Source organism: Chlorocebus sabaeus, chromosome 10 (assembly GCF_047675955.1).
Source record: "Chlorocebus sabaeus isolate Y175 chromosome 10, mChlSab1.0.hap1, whole genome shotgun sequence".
Taxonomy (NCBI): Eukaryota; Metazoa; Chordata; class Mammalia; order Primates; family Cercopithecidae; genus Chlorocebus; species Chlorocebus sabaeus.
Window position 1 is genome coordinate 46,869,917 of NC_132913.1, and position 20,656 is coordinate 46,890,572.

The 20,656-nt window shown below is 37.7% G+C and overlaps 1 protein-coding gene and 1 pseudogene across 24 annotated transcripts in view; both read right to left on the minus strand.

The window, feature by feature from the left end:
• BAZ2B (bromodomain adjacent to zinc finger domain 2B) overlaps positions 1–20,656 on the minus strand; it is a 409,685-nt gene that overhangs the window by 381,835 nt on the left and 7,194 nt on the right. The gene's annotated exons all lie outside the window — the stretch shown is intronic.
• LOC103218292 (small ribosomal subunit protein eS1-like) lies at positions 2,618–10,669 on the minus strand (annotated as a pseudogene).

A 20,656-nucleotide genomic window follows, 5' to 3' on the forward strand; every position in this document is an offset into this window, starting at 1 on the left:
GGTTTTTGACAAGCATGAATAAAGCTGCTATGAGCACTGATGTGCAGCTTTTTGTGTGAACATAAAATTTTCATTTCTCTTCAGTAAAACCTAGGAATGAGATTGCTGAGTTGTGTAGTAAGTGCATGTTTAGCTTTCTAAGAAATTGCCAAACTAACCCTTGGTTACCCACTAAATAAAGGAAAAGTGGAAGAAGTAGTAATTAGTTGGACTATATTGTCTACACAATGATAGAATGAATTATTTCTTTTTCTCTTTGTAAAGGCTGGAGTACAGTGGTGCAATCATGGTTCACTGCAGCCTCAAAGTCCTGGGCTCAAGTGATCCTCCCAACTCAGTCTCCCAAGTAGCTGGGAAACAGCGATCAGACCATACACTGTAACTGTCTTTACTCATATTCCCCTTTACATTATTTGGTAATATACTCTTAAGCGTCACTAAAAGTTAAAGCATAGCTATACTCTTATTTGTACACATTCCTTATCCATTCTAATATATTCTGGAAGAAATAATTTATTTTCTACAATGAGATTCTATGATACAGAATAAAATAATTTGATTTAGTAGTAACCTTATTATATATCATAGATCAAAAAGGTATTTTTAAAACGTTCTGAAAGAAATGCTGTATTTTCATACACAGAATTTCCTGCCAAACAGGCCAAGCTGTCCTCATCATGCTTATTCACTAAAGTGGAATTTGTGGGTAGAGGTATCATTGCATGAAAGAGTCATGGTAATGTCCAGAACGCCTTCCTTTATGGCTCTGCTATGCCCTTTTATGTATGCATATTAAACTAGACTGCTTACTGATTAGTTTTGTTATATAAAGTTTTATGGATTTAATCATAGGTCTCTAAGCTTTTCATAAGAGCAAAACATGACAAGGTGTTTCTACCTTACGGAAAACGTTACAAATAAAATATACAAAAATGTTGTACTGAGGTTGTAGTTTAATTTTATTAACAACTTCCAGATACCAAGTGAAGTATAAATACAATTTTTATTTAGAAAGAAGTATCTATAAATAAGGTAACATTTGGTAACTGACGTAACAGCTTAACTAAGGTAGAACACTTAAGAATTACAAATGGGATGTGCATCTTACAACATTCAGTTCTTAAATTTTTTTTTTTGCAGTAATTTTACACTTAAAGAAAACATGGTACAAATTACCTAGTGCCAAGGTCTTGGTTTCTAAATATCATTCTCTAAAAAAAGGAACAAAGAAACCTTGAAGAAATATCTGATTATAGGGCTGGAAGAGAGAAAATAGAAGAAAAGGCAAAAGCATCTTGTAGTACCAGAAAGCAAGAAAATGCTCAAAAAACAAAGGAATGGGGCCATGTTAAAGGGCCATAGAAGCCTACCACAGAGAACTCCCCATGGCCAATGCTGGAATAATTTGGCATGATTACACTATACATAATGGCATTATTACACTATACATAATGCAATATTACACTATAATGCAAAGAATAAAATAAATAAACATAAGCTCATACTGTTATAAATATATGATGAATAATAAATAAGAGTCAAATATTCCTTACAGGATATGTAAGATATATAGAAACTCTTCCCTCCAGGAGAAACTTAACTGCACCCCCTGACCTCAACTCCTTCCTTTCAGAGTGAGCTGGACTTAGTGATTCCTTTCCAAAGAAAAGAAGAAGAAAAAATTGGAATTTAACAAGAAAGAATAATAGAGGCTGGCCCTGGTGGCCCCCACCTGTAATCCCAATGCTTTGGGAGGCTGAGGCAGGAGGATTACTAAAGGCCAGGATTTCAAGACCACCTTGGGCAACATAGAAAGACCTTGTCTCTACAAAAAATTTAAAAATAGTTAGCTGAGTGTAGTGGCATGTGCCTGTAGTCCCAGCTACTCAGGAGGGTGAGGCAGGAGGAGCCCTTAAACCCAGGAGTTCAAGGTTACATTGAGCTTGGATGGGGGTGGGGGGAGAGGGGGAGCGAGAGAGAGAGAATATGGCAGAGTACTACCTTAACTAAGATATCAAGGTTTACCTCACCGGAAAACAACACTAAGAAACTATCACAGACCAGAAGAGATTTGAGAGATGTAGCAACTAAATGCAACGTAGTAACCTGAATTGGATCTTGAGCAGAAAAGGGATATTAAAAAAATAATAAGTGAAATCTGAATGAAGTCTGGAGTTTAAAAAGACATTAATAGAAAAACAGGTGAAATCCAAATAGTCTGGGGTTTAGATAATAGTTGGTTTCTTAGTTTAAAAAAATGTACCACAGTAGGCCGGACATGGTGGCTCACGCCTGTAATCCCAGCACTTTGGGAGGCCGAGGCAGGCGGATCACAAGGTCAGGAGATCGAGACCATCCTGGCTAACACGATGAAACCCCGTCTCTACTAAAAATACAAAAAGTTAGACAGTCATGGTGGTGGACGCCTGCAATCCCAGCTACTCCGGAGGCTGAGGCAGGAGAATGGCATGAACCCAGCAGGCAGAGCTTGCAGGGAGCCGAGATCGCGGCGCTGCACTCCGGCCTGGGTGACAGAGCGAGACTCTTGTCTCCAAAAAAAAAAAAAAAAAAAAAAAAAGTACTACAGTAATTGAAAATATTAACATTAGAGGAAACTGAAACTAAGAAGGTTGTATTATATAATAACTCACTGAACTATTTTTTTCAACTGTGATAAATAGAGTATTTGGTTTTTGTCCCCAGTTCCTGGAACAAACTTTATAAAACTCTGGAAGTTTCTTGAGTAATAATGAGGTGGAGGAGAATGTTTTGCTATTCATACCAAGCTCCTTGCAACCATACCTGAATTTATGCTACTAAGGTGAAAAGCCTCAAGATAGAGGCTGGTTGCCAGGGCAACCAACCATGTGATCAGATGGTTCAAACATTCAATCCTTCCCCCAGACCTCTGGGGGAGGGAAGAAAGAGTGGAGATTGTAGTCAATCACCAATGGCCAATGATTTAATCAATCACATCTCTGTAATGGAACCTTCATGAAAACCTTAATCTAACAGGTTCAGAGAGCTTCCAGGTTGAATGCATTAACATGCCAGGAGGCAGGATGTGTCCAAAGCTCCATGGAGACAGAAGCTCCTGTACTCAGACCCTTCCAGACCTCACCCTATAAGCCTTTTTATCTATTTGTGCATTTGTATCCTTTATAATAAACTGGTAATAGTAAAGTGTTTCCCTGAGTTCTGTAAGCTATTATAGTAAATTGCTGAACATGAGGCAGAGGTTATGGGAACTCCCAATTTGTAGTCAAGTTAGTCAGAAGTACTGGAGACCTGGGATTTTGATTGGTGTCTGAAGCTGGGATTGAGGCAGTCTTGTAGGACTAAGGCCTTACTTAGCCTGTGGGGTCTGATGCTAACCCTAGGTAGATAGTATCAGAATCAAATTAAATTGCACTCATGTCCACAGTAAACTGGAGAATTGCTTGGCGTGGAAAATTGACACATTTGGTATCAGAAACGTTGTGAGTATAGGACAAATTTTTTCTTTATCTACTTTTACATATCTTAAATTATTCTAAAGTAAAAGTTTATTTTTTATTTTATTATTGTTTTTTAAGGCAGAATCTTGTTCTGTCACCCAGGCTGAAAGTCAATGTGAGATCATAGTTCATTGCCACCTTGATCTCCCTGACTCAAGCAATCCTCCCACCGCAGCTTTCCTAGCTGGGACTACAGGCATGTGCCACCATGCCCAGCTAGTTTTTTTTTCAATTTTTAGTAGAGATGAGGTCTTGTTATGTTGCCCAGGCTTGCCTTGAACTCCTAAGCTCAAGCAGCTTCCCAAAGTGCTGGAACTACAAGCATGAGACACCAGGTCCAGCCCAGACATTCATTTTTTTAAAAGTACAAGGAATTTCCATATACATGTTACTCAGATTCCCCAAACTTAACATTTTACCACATTTACCTTATCAGTCTCTTTCTGCTCCCTTTGTAAAGATATTTTTCATCATTCCCTTTTACACCTGAATATTTCAATGTATATTTCTGTTAAAAGTACATTTATCAAAATAAGGAAATGAGCATTAATACAATACTATCCAATACAGACCTTCACATTTCACCATTTGTTTCACTAATGTACTTTATAACAAAAATATGATAAAAGAGTAATATAAAATAAAAATTGTTTCCATCCTAGCCCATGATCCAATCGAGGGTCATACATTATTTTTAAAGGTCATACCTCTTTGGACTTCTTGGATCTGGAACGCATTCTTCAGTCTTTGTTTTTCATGACCTTGACATTTTTGAAAAGTACAAACTATTTATTTTGTGAAATGTCTCTCAATTTGGGCTTTACTGATGGTTCTTCATGTTTATGCTCAGGTTATGCATTTTTGCAGTAATACGGCAGAAGTGATGTGCTCTTCTTTGTGCATCCTGTCAACATGCATGCTATTGGTTCCACTACTGTTAGTGTTAACTTTTGCAACTTCGTAAAGGTGGTATATGTCATGCATGTCCATTGTATAGTTGCTATTTTTTCCATTCTTGATTACTATCTTGTGGGGAGATATTTTGAGCATGTAAAAACATGCTCCTTGTAATCAACTCTTCACAAAATACTGTAAAATCCACTGCTGATTTTTGCCTGAAACAATTTCTGACTAGAATTCCATTCTACATCTACTTGTCCAGCTCCATAAAAAAGCATGTATTTTTCTCGCAAATAGGACTTTTTATTTGGCACTATTGTAAGTCTGAACTTTAAACAGATTCTTGGACTCGTGGTTCATATCCATCAGCTCGTTCAACTTTAGCATCTGTCTCATCCCCAGTGACTTTTCCAAAACTACTACCTTCACCATGAAGCTCCACAAGTTTTCTCAATTCAAACTTGGGCTTCTTCAGCATTTTTACTTTTCTTCTTCTTCTTTTTTTTTTTTTTAAATGGAGTCTCACTCTTGTCTCCCAGGCTAGAGTGCAGTGGAATAATCTTGGCTCACTGCAACCTCTGCCTCCCAGGTTCAAGTGATCCTCCTGCCTCAGTCTCCTGAGTAGTTGGGATTACAGGTGCACACCACCACGTCCAGCTTATTTTTTTGTATTTTTAGTAGAGATGGGGTTTCACCATGTTGGCCAGGCTGGTCTCAAACTCCTGACCTCAAATTACCTGCCCACCTCAGTTTCCCAAAGTGTTGGGATTAGAGGCATGAGCCACTGTTCCCAGCTAGCTTTTTTACTTTTCTAATGAAGACATCATGGAGAGGAAAAAATAGATTGGCAAGGATTTTCTATGTCTTTTCCAATGTTGTCTGGTATCAATTTATTGATCACTTCTTTCAAGTCATTTGTCTGCACCTCTCGGGTCATGATTTCCATCATCTTCCAGATTTGGCAGACTTGCTGGTGCTGAGCCTAAGAGGTCATCCGTATCTGATTGTTGTGTTTTTTAGTAAAGTCAACACAGAACAGATGAAGCCAAGTAACCATCAGTAGTCTTGACATGAACAGGAGCTTCAATCATTGTCTGCCATTTTTTGACCATAGAATACATTTTGTTACAAGTAAGATCCAAGACATGGAAGTTGGGCAGTTTTTGCCCTGAACATCTTCAGTAATCAGTTTGAATTTTTCTAAATGCGACTTCATCATTCTGCAAATCAGCAAGACTCACTTCAAAAACATGACCCTTGAGGCCATCAGATACAGTTTTGGTTCCTTGGATCCTGGTGACGAGCGTCTTTCCAACATTTCTTATATTGAACATAGCAGGTATTTTCACATTGTATCAATCTTTCTTAGAAAATGGATCAACCACTTTCTCCTTGACTCCCTTCTGCCACCTTTCATAAGGTGCTTGTTCTTGCCAACTGCCGTGGTGCTGCTCATAGAGCCAAAAGGCCATGCTGGTATTTTTATTGAGATTGTCTTTCACAAGTATTTTAAAGCTTTTCTCAAATAGCTTTTACATACTTCTGGTTACATTTATTCCTAAGTATTTTATCTTCTTCGTTGTTATTTAATTGGGGTATCCCTTACCACTCTATTTTCTAACTGGTAGTTATTTATATACATACAAAATATTAATTTCTGAACGCTAATTTTATAGCCTACTAGTTACTGATTTTTTTATTATTTAGTTTTATCATTGATTTTCTAGTGCAGAAGTCCACACACTGTATCTTTTCAGTAAAAACACCAGACTGTAAATATTTCATTTTTGTATGCCAAAAAGTTCTTATCCCAACTGTTCCACTCTGCTGGTGTAGTGCAAAAGATGACAGAGGCAATACAAAACCAAGTATATATGGCTAAATTTGGCTCTCAGTTTGCTAACCCTTGCTCTAGGGTTTTCCAGATATACTATTTTATCATCTGCAAATAGAGATAGTTTTATTTCTTCTCTTCTGTTATGCCTCTACTGATTCCTCTTCTTTAACTGTATTGGCTAATATCCCCAGTAATGTGATGAATAACAGTGTAGTTACTAGATATCCTTGCCTTGCTCCTGATGGTACTAGTAAAAATGCCCTTGGCATTTTCCATTACGATGACTTTAAGACTAAGGGGTGTGTGTGTGTATGTGTGTGTGTGTGTGTGTGTGTGTACCTATACATATAAGGTGTGTATATATATTTATCATGTTAAGAAAATACGCATCAATTCCTATTTTCTTAAGTGCTTTTATCAGAAGATGTTGATTTTTCTTAAAGGTTTTTGCAGCATCTACGGAGATAATTATATGATTTATCCCTATATGTATTAATATAGTATATTAATGGATTTCCCAATATTGAAACAATCTTGTGTTTTTGGAAAACAGCTGACCCTTGAACAATGTCGGGGCAGGGGTTCTGACTCCCTACTCAGGTGAAAATCTGCACATAACTTTTGACTCCCCAAAAACTTAACTACTAATTGCCTACTGAGATGCCTTACCTATAACATAGTCAATTAACACATATTTTGTATGTTACATACAATACTGTATTCTTACAATAAAGTAGGCTAGAGAAAAGGTTATTAAGAAAATACGGGAAAGAAAATACATTTACAGTATTGTACTGTATTTACTGATACTGTAAGTTTATGTCATCTGTTTACAAGTTTACAGAATTGCCCGTCTGAAATGGAAAAAAAGGCATCTGTAGCAGCACACCTCAATCTATAGTACATCTTAAGCAATTCGACTTTTTATTGTTATATCATGACTTCACTGCTTCTTGGTAGCAACTCCAGCATCACCAGTAGCACTTGGTATGGATCCTATAGTGTTACTCATGGTTTACGGTATTACACTAAACAGGATAAAGAATACATAAGAACTGCAAAAGATCACTTTTTACTGTGATACAATGCCATTTACTGAAGAGATGAGCTGCTCATCTGGAGATGATAAGTATCATAAGGCCTTTTAAGCATATACTATGAACACTTGAACTCACCACAATAGCAATATGAGGCAGCTGCAAAATTACTACAGCAGTACATGTGCTACAATTAACTTTATGCAGTTATTAATACTGCATCATTCTGCTTGCTTACATTTCTCTCCACTGTGAATGATGCTATGTATGACCTGTTTATATGTGTAAGTTTTGAAAAATTTTAACTTTTTATATTAGATTCGTGTATATTTTATGGTATTAAATGATAAAACAGACTAGTATCTACATATATTTCATGCATTCATGATATATCTTTTTCTTAATTTTTTTTTTCTTTTTGAGACTGAGTCTTACTCTGTTGTCCAGGCTAGAATGCAGTGGCACAATCTCAGCTCACTGTAACCTCTGACTTCCAGGTTCAAGTGATTCTCCTGCCTCAGCCTCCCAAGTAGCTGGGATTACAGGCATGCAGAGTACCACACCCTGCTAATTTTTTGTATTTTTAGTAGAGATGGGGGTTTCACCATGTTGGCCAGGCTGGTCTTGAACTCCTGACTTCAGGTGATCTGCCCACCTTGGTCTCCCAAAGTGCTGGGATTACAGGCGTGAGCCCCCGTGCCTGGCTTCTTAATTTTTTTCAATATTTCTAGGCTATGTGGTTCATCTGCAAATTTTTTCAAATTGTCACAAATCTTCAGAAAATATTCCAATATATTTATTGAAACAAGTCTGTAGAATCTGGGCATGGCAGCACACACCTGTAATCGTAGTCATTCAGGAGGCTGAGGCTGGAGGATCACTTGAGGACAGGAGTTCAAGACCAGTCTGGGCAACATAGTGAGACCTGTCTCTTTAAAATAAAAAATTAAAAAACAAAAAAAACACTACATATAAATGGACCTGTGCAGTTCAAACTTGTTTTGCTTAAGGGTCAACTGTAAATCCCATATGGTCATAATGTGTTATTTTATTTTAGAGACAGAGTTTCATTCTGTCACCAAAGCTGTAGTACAATGGTACTACAGCTCAGTAGCACTACAGAGTACAACAGCTCACAGCCTTGAACTCCTTGGCTCAAGCCACCGTCCTTTCTCAGCTTCCCAAGTAGCTAGGACTACAGGTACATGCCACCATACCGGTTAATTTAAAAATTTTTTCATAGACACAGGGTCTCACTGGTCTTGAACTTCTGGCTTCAAGTGATCCTCCTGTGTTGACCTCCAAAAGCACTGGGTTTATAGGTGTAAGCCACCATGCCCAGCTTACTTTCCTAATATATGATATTGGAATTTGTTTGCTAATATTTTATTTAGTACTTGGTATGAATATATACAATTGATTGGTTTATAATTTTTTTTTCCTTTTTGTGCTGTCTTTAGGAATTGGTATTATCCACATTCAAGGCTCTGCACCAGTTTATGGAGCACTGAGACTATCTTTGAGTGTTTCGTAGATTATCTCTACAAAACCATCTGGGACTGGTGCTTTTTAATGAGGTAGATCCTTGATATTCTTTTCTATTTCTTCTACAGAAATTGAACTTTCTCAAATGTGGCCAATTTTGATGAAATATATTTGCCTTAAAAATAAACTTTTTTTTTTTTAAGACAGGGTCTCACTCTGCCTCCCAGGCTAAGGGCAATAGTGAGATCATGGCTCACCGCAGTCTCCACCTCCTAGGCTCAAGCGATCCTCCCATCTGAGTCTCCCAAGTAGCTGGGACCATAGACATGTGCCACCATACCTAAGTTTTCATTTTTTGTAGAGACAGGGTCTCACTATGTTGCCCAGGCTGGTCTCAAAACTCCTAGATTCAAGGGATCCTCGCACCTTGACTTCTCAAAGTGTGAATCATTGCACCTGGCCATCTTTTTTTTTTTTTTTAAGAGATGGGGTCTCACTATGTTGCCCAGGCTGGAGTACCGTGACTATTCACAGGCACAGCCTCCAACTCCTGGTCTCAAGGAATCCTCCTTCCTCAACCTCTTGAGTAACTGGGACTTACAGGTGTGTACTACTGTGCCTAGCTGAAAGTGACTTTTTCATTTAAGTTTTCAAATTTATTTGGAAAGAAAAGTAGGTTCTTATATTTTTCAAAATTGAGGCATAATTTACATATCATAAAATTCACCATATGTTTTAAAGTGTTGTGTCTCCCTCCCCAACTAAATTCATGTGTAGAAGTCCTAACACCTCCACTACCTCAGAATGTGATTGTATTTGGAGATGGGACCTTTAAAGAGACAAGTAAGGTAAAATGTCATGTATGTGGCCCTAATTCAATATGACTGGTATCCTTATAAGAAGGTTAGGACACAGACAACACACAGACCAAGGGGTGACCAAGTGAGGCCACAGGGAAGTTAGCCATCTACAAGCCAAGAAAGAGGCCTGAGAATGAAAACACCCCTTGAGACATTTTGACTGTGGACTTCTAGACTCCATATGGTGAGAAAATACGTTTCTGTTGCTCAAGCCACCAGCCTGTAGTATTATTTGTTATGACAGTCCTAGCAAACAAATACATAAAATATATAATCCAGTGGCTTTTAGTATATTCACAACCTCATAAAACAAACACCAGTATCTAGTTGCAGTACATTTTCATCACCTCAAAAAGAAACCCTATACTCGTTAGCAGTCACTTCTACCTCTTGCTTTTCCCAGTACCTGGGAACCACTTAGCTGTTTTCTAGCTCTATGGATTTGCCTATTCTGGACATTGATATAAATGGAATAATACAATATGTGACCCTCTATGTTTGGCTCCCATATCTAATGATAATGTTTTCAAGGTTCATCCATGTTGCAGCATGCAGCAGAACTTCATTCCTTTTTAAGGCTAAATAATATTCCACTGGATGGATATACCACATTTTGTTTATCAATTTATCCATTGTTGCACATTTGGGTTGTTTCCACATTTTGGCTATTATGATATGAACATTTGTGTATAGGGTTTTGTGTGACATGTGTTTTCAGTCCTCCTTAGTATATATTTAGTAATGATATTGCTGAGTCATATGGTAACTATAATTAAACTTCTGAGGACTGCTAAACTGCTTTCTGAAACAGCTGTGCCATTTTACATTCCTACCAGCAATATATGAAGGTACCAATTTCTACATCCTCATCAACATTTGTTACTTTTTTATTGTAGCCATACTAGTGTGTGTGAAGAAATACTTCCCTTGTGGTTTTGATTTGCATTTCCCTAATGACTGCGGAGGCTGAGCATACATTTATTGTCTATTTTTTATGCATTTATTGGCTATTTTTATATCTTCTTTAGAAAAATACCTATTTAAATCCTTTGCCAATTTTACAATAATTGTAACCTATTTTACAATTAGATTATTTGTGTTTTTATTGTTGAGTTTTAAGAGGTTCTTTATTCTGGATACAGGTGCCTTGTCATATATAGGATTTACAACCTTTTTCTCACATTCTGTGTGTTGTCTTTTCACTTGCTTGATGGTATCTTTTGAAGCAAAAGGTTTCTGTTTGTTTTAGTTTATTAGGTCCAATTTATCTAGTTTTCTTTGGTTGCTTATACTTGAAGGTGTCATATCTTAAAAAAAACCACTAGTAGGTCAAGAATACTTACATGTAATATTCACATAACAATTTTTTCTACAAGTTGTACAGTTTTAGTACTTAAAGCTAGATCTTCAATCCATTTTAAATGAATTTTTGTGCATGGTGTGAGGTAGCGGTCCAACTTCATTCTCTGCATGTCAATTTCCATTTATCCCAGCATCATTTGTTAGAGAGGTTTTTCTTCCCCCATTGAATTATCTTGGCATTCTTGAAGAAAATGAATTGACCATAAATATAAGGGTCTAGTTATAAAGTCTCAGTTCTATTCCATTGATCTATATATATATATATATTTTTTTTTTTTTTTAATTTGAGACAGAGTCTCACTCTGTTGCCCAGGGTGGAATGCAGTGGTGTGATCTTGGCTCATTGCAACCTCTGCCTCCTGGGTTTAAGTGATTCTCCTGTCACAGCCTCCTGAGTAGCTAGGAATACAGACACACATGCCACCATGCCCGGCTGAGTTTTTTTGTTTTCGTTTGTTTTAGTAGAGACAGGGTTTCATCATGTTGATCAGACTGGTCTTGAACTCTTGACCTCAAGCGATCCCCCAGCCTCGGCCTCCCAAAGTGCTGGGATTACAAGTGTGAGCCACCACACCTAGCCGATATATCTATTTTTATGCCTGTGTTTCTTAGGAGGGGGTTATAGGTATTTTCATTAAATGAACATCATTTCCTATTATTTTACCTTCATTTTCTATTTTCTTTCAAAATTATTTATATAGTTAAAGATCCTGTCACTTCTTTTCTGTGAACAGGACTGGCTGTTTGAAGTAGTTTACAAGATTCCTAGTTCAAAAATGACTTCTGCTTTTAGTAAAGTATGGTTTCTTTATTAATTGGATTTGGGGGCAAGGCAGTGTGAGATTTGTCCTCCAATTAAAAAATATTTTTCTGTCTTGCAGGATCCTAAATTTTCCCCTTCTATTTTTCTTTTTCTTTCTTTTTTTTTTTTTTTTTTTTTTGAGACAGAGTCTCGCTCTGTCGCCCAGGCTGGAGTGCAGTGGCCGGATCTCAGCTCACTGCAAACTCCGCCTCCCGGGTTTACGCCATTCCCCTGTCTCAGCCTCCCGAGTAGCTGGGACTACAGGCGCCCGCCACATCGCCCGGCTAGTTTTTTTTTGTGTGTGTGTGTATTTTTTAGTAGAGACGGGGTTTCACCGCGTTAGCCAGGATGGTCTCGATCTCCTGACCTCGTGATCCACCCGTCTCGGCCTCCCAAAGTGCTGGGATTACAGGCTTGAGCCACCGCGCCCGGCCCATTCTATTTTTCTTAACTGTTTAGTTTTCAGTTTAACCCTTCCTTTTTTACCCTCTTCTCCCCTAATGAGTGCCTTTCCAAAACTACCTTTTTGAGCCCATATATACTTGTAAGTCCCTTCCCTGTAGTCTCCTCTGATCTATCAGTATTTCTTAGGAGGAAATTCTTCTGGAAATGTCTTTAGATGAATATCTTAAGCCTGTCACTAGCTTCTTTCTTCTCCTCTGCAGTTTTTCCCAGATCACCCTTGCTTTCCACCACAGCTTGCACAAAGGCATGAATAATGGCTGGCTAGGATTTAGTATGTATTTTTCTACTTACACATAATTTGAAGTTGGAACATTCTCTGCCTTCTAATATTAACATATGGTTATGTGTAGTTTTTTTTTTGAGACAGAGTCTTGCTCTGTCACCCAGGCTGGAGTGCAGTGGCACCATCTCGGCTCACTGCAACCTCTGCCTCCCAGGTTCAAGTGATTCTCCTGCCTCAGTCTCCCAAGTAGCTGTGACTACAGGCGCATGCCACACTTGGCTAATTGTTGTATTTTTGTAGAGACAGGATTTCACCATATTGGTCAGGCTGGTCTTGAACTCCTGACCTCAGGTGATCCACTCACCTCGGCCTCCCAAAGTGCTGGGATTACAGGTGTGAGTCACTGTGTCCAGCCTGGTTATGTGTAGTTTTATGTGTTCATCTTTATAGTTTTTCGGAGGATGTGTGAGGATTTTCAGAGTAACGCATTTGCCATTACTTTAGTTCCCCAGTCAATCTTTTAATAGTTTTGTAAATATTTTGTCTGCTTGTTTTTTCTGGATAAAGAATTGTCAGGTTTTTAATGGTCTGGGATATGTCTATTCTAGTATTGCAATGGTAATACTGCTTAAGGATAATATTGAAATTGGCTAATCTTAATTGACTCATTGGTTAATATATACTAAGATAAATTCTTCCAAAAGATACTATACTCCGACCATAACAAACAATTCATAAATCATGTCATATCAGAAATTACAACAGAAAAAAACACTGTTCACTAAAATACAAAATAATGTAAAAGTCTTTTATGCAAAACGAGCTACTTGCTTTTGTTTAGGGGCTCTCTCCACTAGGACAATCATTTTTATATTTAAACAGTCAAATTCAATAAATAAGTAGTTTATCACCCTGGCTATATGAAGAGTATTTGAATCACGGTCTATAGCAATTTTGGCTTTTTTTGCACTTTGCTTACCAGAAGAGAATCTATGTAACTTAATGATCATGATATTAAAAACAAATATTGAATGAAATCACTAACTTCTTAAATATAAATATCTTACATATGTTTATACTTAGAGGATTTTACCTTGGAATACTTATTTTAATACAGACATCTCTTTAAACTGCCATGACAATATTTTTATTGTCAAGTTTATTCTTGGAGGTACAATAGCATTTCTTAGCATTACACTGATTTTATTTTATATGGGGGTTAAAGTTGAGTAATGGAAATTTGGAACTACTCAGGTTCCATCAGTTAAATACTATGTGATCTTAGGTAAGTAACTTTGCCTCCCTCAGCTTTTGTTTTTTCATATGAAATATGTAATTAATTTAACAATACCAACAATAGAGAGATTTTGAAAGGTTTAGTGTTTGTAAAATACTTTGAGTATCAGAATGAAAAGACTCCATTGCAAATTACTAACAATTATAAATTTGCCCAGTACATATTAGCATGCTAATCACCAATGCTAGAAGTTTCGTTGCAGTACCTTATAAGTTTAAGAGTTTTCCACAAATCTACTCCCTCTACTTAGTATAAAAATATTTTACTAGGCCAAGCATAGTGGCTCATGCCTGTAATCCTAACACTTTGGGATGCTGAGGGGGGAGGACTGCTTGAGTCCATGAGTTTGAGACCAGTCAGGGCAATATAGCAAGACCTTATCCCTACAAAAAATAAAAAATTAGCTGGGCATGGTAGCATGCACCTATGGTCCCAGTTACTCAGATGACTTGAGCCCAGGAGTTTGAGGCTGCAGTGAGCTGTGACTGCACCATTGCACTCTAGCCTGGGCAACAGAGCGAGACCCTGTCCCCCACCTTCCCACAAAAAAAAAAAAAGAAGACAATGTTTAACCCTTTCTAGTAAGTACTATATATTATATAGTATTGAAAACTGCCTAGTTTTTCTCAATATAAAAATATTTTAATATGTACTGCTACTTCATGTATTAAGAATGTTTAGCCCTTCTCATCATATTTTTATAAAATAGTGAGCTGACTTTAATAATCCCCTAAATCAAAGCTTTTTTCTCAATGCTTCTTAGGAGTTAAAAATCTGACTATTCATTTTATAATTTTAACCAAAGCAATAATAATTTTTAAATTTCTAATAGTTATAAATATTTCTTACATAATTGAATAGTAACTTGAACTGAAGATTTTTTTAGCAACAAAACAATATTTACTCTATCTGTCCAAAACATATTAGTACCAGATAATTACTACTTCACTTCTTTAAGCAATTTAAAACACAAACAACTACAGCAACGTGTCTGCTCATTACTTCAACATTTATTGAGTGCCTATAGCTTGCAAGAACTGTCTTCTGGTAATCCTGGATATCAGAAGTAGCATGTGGTAACAGAGCAAGGAATATAGGGTAGTAGCAGACATACCCAGTATCCTCAGTGGGGCTGAGAACGTACAACTGAGGACAGTCTCAACCTCCCTTGTAAAATTGTGATATACTTTCCTTGGAAGTTTTTGGATTGTATAGAAACCTAAATAAATCAATATTTAGGTTGGTCCAAGCACATCAACACTTATTTAAAAGCTCCAGGGTCAGGCACAGTGGCTCAAGCTTATAATCCCAACACTTGGGGAGGCCAAGATGAGAGGACTGCTTTAGGCCAGGAGTTTGAGACAAGCCTGGGCAACACAGTGAGACCCATCTTTTTCTAAAAAATGAGCTGAGTGTGGTGGTGCACGCCTGTAGTCCTAGGTACTTGGGAAGCTGAGTTAGGAGGATCACTCGAGTCCAGGAGTTTGAGGTTGCAGTGAACTATGATCACACCACTGGACTCCAGCCTAGGTGACAGAGCAAGACCCTGTCTCTTAGAGGAAAAAAAAAAGAGCTGGGGTTAGAAACAAAATGAATTTTCAAAGTTTATTCTTCACAGAGCTTACAATAAATCAGTGGAAAAATGCTGTTTAGTATTTTGCCTCAGCACTTTGATTAATCAGTCACTCCTAATGTTGCTTCTTACTTATTTCTACCCATCTGAATCCCATCCTTTTCTGGGCCCAGTTGTAAAGCCACAACCACAAAACCTACAATATATTTTATTCACTCTTAATTACAATGAATTTTATCAACTCACAACTCCTAGAATTTTATTTATCTATGCTGCTTATCTGCAACGTTCTGGAGTCTGGGAAGTCCAACATCAAGGTGCCAGTTGGACTAGTATCTGGTGAGAGCTACTCTCTGCTTTCAAGACAGCATTTTATTGCTGCTTCCTCTAGAGAGGAGGAATGTTGTCTCCTAACATGACAGAAAAGACAGTGAACCCACTCCCCTCAAGCCCTTTTTCAAGGGCCCTAATCCCATCCATGAAGGCTCTGCCCTTATGACTCAATCACCTCACAAGTGCTCCAGCTCTTAACTATCGCATTGGTAGTATATAATACTATTTAAGAATTATGGAGGACATTCAGACCACAGAACTTCACTAATAGCAGACTTAGAATTTACAAAACAATTTCAGTTGTTCCTTATTATAGGGGGGAAGTAGTTCCACGACCTCCAGTGGATATCAAAATCTATGAATGCTCAAGTCCCCTATATAAAATGGTGTACTATTTGCATATAACCTACGTAATCCTCCTGTATACTTTAAATCATCTCTAGATTACTTATATCTAATACAATGTAAACGCTACGTAAAAGTTGTTATACTGTTCCTTAATTTGTATTTTTTTATTACTGTTTTTTGTTTGTTTGTTTGTTTTTGAGACACAGTTTTGCCCCGATCGCCCAGGCAGGAGTGCAGTGGCATGATCTGAGCTCACTGCAACCTCCGCCTCCAGGGTTCCAGTGATTCTTCTGCCTCAGCCTCTCGAGTAGCTGGGACTACAGGCGTATGCCACCATGCCCGGCTGACTTTCATATTTTTTTGTAGAGAGGGGGTTTCACCATATTGGCCAGACTGGTCTCGAACTCCCGACCTCGTGATCTGCCCACCCAAAGTGTTGGGATTACAGGCGTGAGCCACCATGTCCTGCCCTGTATTGTTGTTTCTTCTTGTTTTTTCCTCGAATATTTATTGATAGATGGTTGGTTGAATCCAAGGATGTGGAACACGCAGATGAATTCTATCTAACTTAAGTTCCATTTAGCAGAATCTTTTTACACTAATGGGCAAGACAAATAATTTCTCAATTTCATAAAGTGGTATCTCGTTTTTATGAGAGAAAGATGTTCAAGTAAAATTTATATTAAATTCCTAGTTGTTACATAGATTAAATATGTGATTTAATCATGCTTAACATTAGAGCAAATTTAATTGGCAAACACATTTTTCATTAAAGAAAAATATTACAAAACTTAATTTTACTGTACTAAATAGAAGAATGCTTGGTCTCCCATAAAAACTACAGAATAAAATTTATTTCTAATCAATGGCAATAAAAAAAGTGTTAATATATTCTATAAATGAAACATCAATGTCACTAAAAAGACACATTTATTGTAAAATACAATTTATACATACGATTTCAAGCAAGAATTTTAAAACAGTATTACAGACACAAACAGAATCTGTTCTTTTTTTTATTTTTCCTCTTCTCATTAATTTCTGTAAATAATAATGAAGGCTACTCTAATGTATTTCTTGGTTTTTAATAGGAGTATATAGTTTCATTCTTAAGCATTGAGGATCTATATCATTTCTTTTTTTTAAATAGAGGAAACTTACTCATCTCTATGGATTGATGGATGCTAAATTCAAACTTTAAAAAATTCAGGGAAAACAGGGAAATGTTCTGTTACAACTAATTAAAAATGTATGATGTATTTTTTAATAGTCGTATATGTAGTTTTAAAATTTGACTTCATAGTCTTATTTATGTATAATACATAATATACATTTTATAATATATTTTAATGTTTTATATTGTATATTTTTATAACACAATATATTTTATAATACATTATATATTTTATATGTATATATTTTTTGAAACAGAGTCTTGCTCTGTCGCCTAGGATGGAGTGCAGTGGCGTGATCTTGGCTCACTGCAACCTCCACCTCCCAAGTTCCAGTAATTCTCCTGCCTTAACCTCCTGAGTAGGAAGGACTACAGGCGCACACCACCATGCCCAGCTAATTTTTGTATTTTTAGTAGAGAAAGAGCTTCACCATGTTGGCCAGGCTGGTCTTGAACTCCTGACCTCAGGTGATTGCCTGCCTCAGCCTCCCAAAGTGCTGGAATTACAGACATGAGCCACTGTGCCCGGCCATTTTATATTTTATATCCACATCTACCTTAATTTTTGTAGATTTTTTTCACTACGTATCTGTGCTAATTTTGTTCTGACAAAGTTTAAATTCTACAGTTGGTTCTGCTAGCAAAATCCAAAAACTTCTAAGCAAGATGTAAAAGCTTCTATTCAATGTGTAAGAGTTGGTTTTCTCCCATTTTGGCTGATTAAAAAGCAAAGTGTTATCATATTTTTAGTTCTTTCTATACATTTTTCTTTCAATCAGAATTAATGCTAATCATGTCTATGTAGCTTTCTTCTAAGCACAGACAAGAGTAAACACTAGCTATTTTCATTTCTGGATATTATCAAGAATTATTAAAATTTAACTTAAAAACTCTTTACCCAGACTTTGAAAAGACAGATTTTCATCTGCCCAATTAATTTTTAATGCTACCATTTAATTAATGACTTATTAATACATCCCATTAAAGTCTTGACATAAAACTTTACAAAAAAATTTTTATTTTAATAGTTCTCTAATTTGCATTATTATCGGTAATAACGAAATAGATGGATCCGGAAAGTATTTGGTTATTAACACAAGAAAGTGAAGCCTAATGCAAAACAGTCATATCATTATGTTTATAAGACTGTTCCAGGGCTTACAAGGAAATCAAATATTCATTAAAATGGTTTTTCACATTTTCATCCCTATCTTAGGACGCCAATATGCAAAAACATGTTTAAAACTTTCTTTCTTTTGGCCGGGTGCAGTGGCTAACACCTGTAATCCCAGAACTTTGGGAGGTCAAGGCGGGCAGATCACGAGGTCAGGAGATCAAGACCATCCTGGCTAACACAGTGAAACCTCGTCTCTACTAAAAACACAAAAAATTAGCTGGGTGTGGTGGCAGGCACCTGTAGTCCCAGCTACTCGAGAGGGAGGCTGAGGCAGGAGAATGGCATGAACCCGGGAGGCGGAGCTTGCAGTGAGCCGAGATTGCGCCACTGCACTCCAGCCTGGGCTACAGAGCGAGACTCCATCTCAAAAAAAAAAAAAAACTTTCTTTTTTTGAGATGGAGTCTCGCTCTGTTGCCCAGGCTGGAGGGTTTTTTTTTTTGAGATGGAGTCTCGCTCTGTAGCCCAGGCTGGAGTGCAGTGGCGCAATCTCTACTTACTACAACCTCCGCCTCCTGCGTTCAAGCAATTCTCCCTGCCTCAGATTTCCAAGTAGCTTGGATTATAGGCTTCTGCCACCATACCCAGCTAATTTTTGTATTTTGTTTTAGTAGAGATAGGATTTCACCATGTTGGCCAGGTTGGTCTTGAACTCCTGACCTCAAGTAATCTGTCCGCCTCAGCCTCCCAAAGTGCTGGGATTATAGGTGTGAGCGGCTGTGCCCAGCCAAAATTTTCCATTTAAGTAACTATTTGTGATAAACATAAGTTTAAAAAATACCTTAATAAATGGACTTTAAAACAATGAAATAATCACATCCGCCCCCCGCCCCTGCAAAAGAAAAAGCTTTCCGACAAATGTAGGCAAAATTAATCCTATGCAAACAAACAAAAAAAGCGCTGAGTTACACAGCCTCTAAAAACAGAATTAAAATTCAATTTTGGGCCAGGTGTGGTGGCTTGCGCCTGTAATCCCAGCACTTTGGAAGGCTGAGGTGAGCAGACTGCTTGACCTCCCTGGAGGTCAAGACCAGCCTTGGCAACAAGCGAAACCCTGTCACTAAAGAAAATACAAAAGTCAGTCAGTAGTCCCAGCTACTTGGAAGGCTGAGGTGATAGGATCTCTTGAGCCCAGGAGGTTCAGGCTAGAGTGAGTAGTGATCGTACCACTGTACTTCAGCCTGGGTAACAGAACAAGACCCTGTCTCAAAAAAAAAAAAAAATTTGAAAAGTACAGAGGTCTCAGCTTCAAAGATAACAATCAACCATTACCACCAACATGCTTATGTGCCATGCTAAAGTTAAGACTTACAAACATAAATATAAGGTAAATATTTTAAGTGTGTTACCATTCCCATACCATTTTATGATGATGTAATAAAAAAATACGCAAGATTTCTTCTATACTGTCCTTGGTATAAATGGCATGCTTGCTGTCAAGAGCACTGAAGCTCCATGGTGAGAAACTTAGAATGGACTCTGGGATAAAAAATAGGGTTATCTGAGAAACTAGTTAAGTAGTACATGTGCTGTATGTATATAGTTTTTAAATTATTATTATAATATGCAAAAGTACAGATGAGGTGTTTCTAAATAACTGGAGTATATGTACTCAATGGCTTTATCCAACTGCTAAGAAAGTGAAACAGGAATAGTGGGAAAAATAAGTTAACATCATTCCTAGGCATGCTGGTAGTATAACATGCACTGTATAATGCAAAATCAGTTAGGTGTATTGGGTGATTCTGGAGGACACAGTTATCATTTCCTTCCTTCCTCCCTCCCTCCCTTCCTCCCTCCCTCTCTCACTTGCTCTCTCTTTTTTTTCTTTATTTTTGAGATGGAGTTTCGCTCTTGTTGCCCAGGCTGGAGTGCAAAGGCACGATCTCGGCTCACTGCAACCTCCACCTCCCAGGTTCAAGTGATTCTCCTGCCTTGGCCTCCCGAATAGCTGAGATTACAGGTGTGCACCACCACGCCCAGCTAATTTTGGATTTTTAGTAGAGATGGGTTTCACTATGTTGGCCTGGCTGGTCTCAAACTCCTGAATTCAGGTGATCCACCCGCCTCAGCTTCCCCAAGTGCTGGGATTACAGGCGTGAGCCACCGTGTCCGGCCTTTACTTTTTTATTTATTTATTTATTTTTTGAGACGGATCTTGCTCCATCGCCCAGGCTGGAGTGCAGTGGTGCATTCTCGGTTCACTGCAAGCTCCGCCTCCTGAGTTCTTGCCATTCTCCTGCCTCAGCCTCCCAAGTAGCTGGGACTACAGGCGCCTGCCACCACAC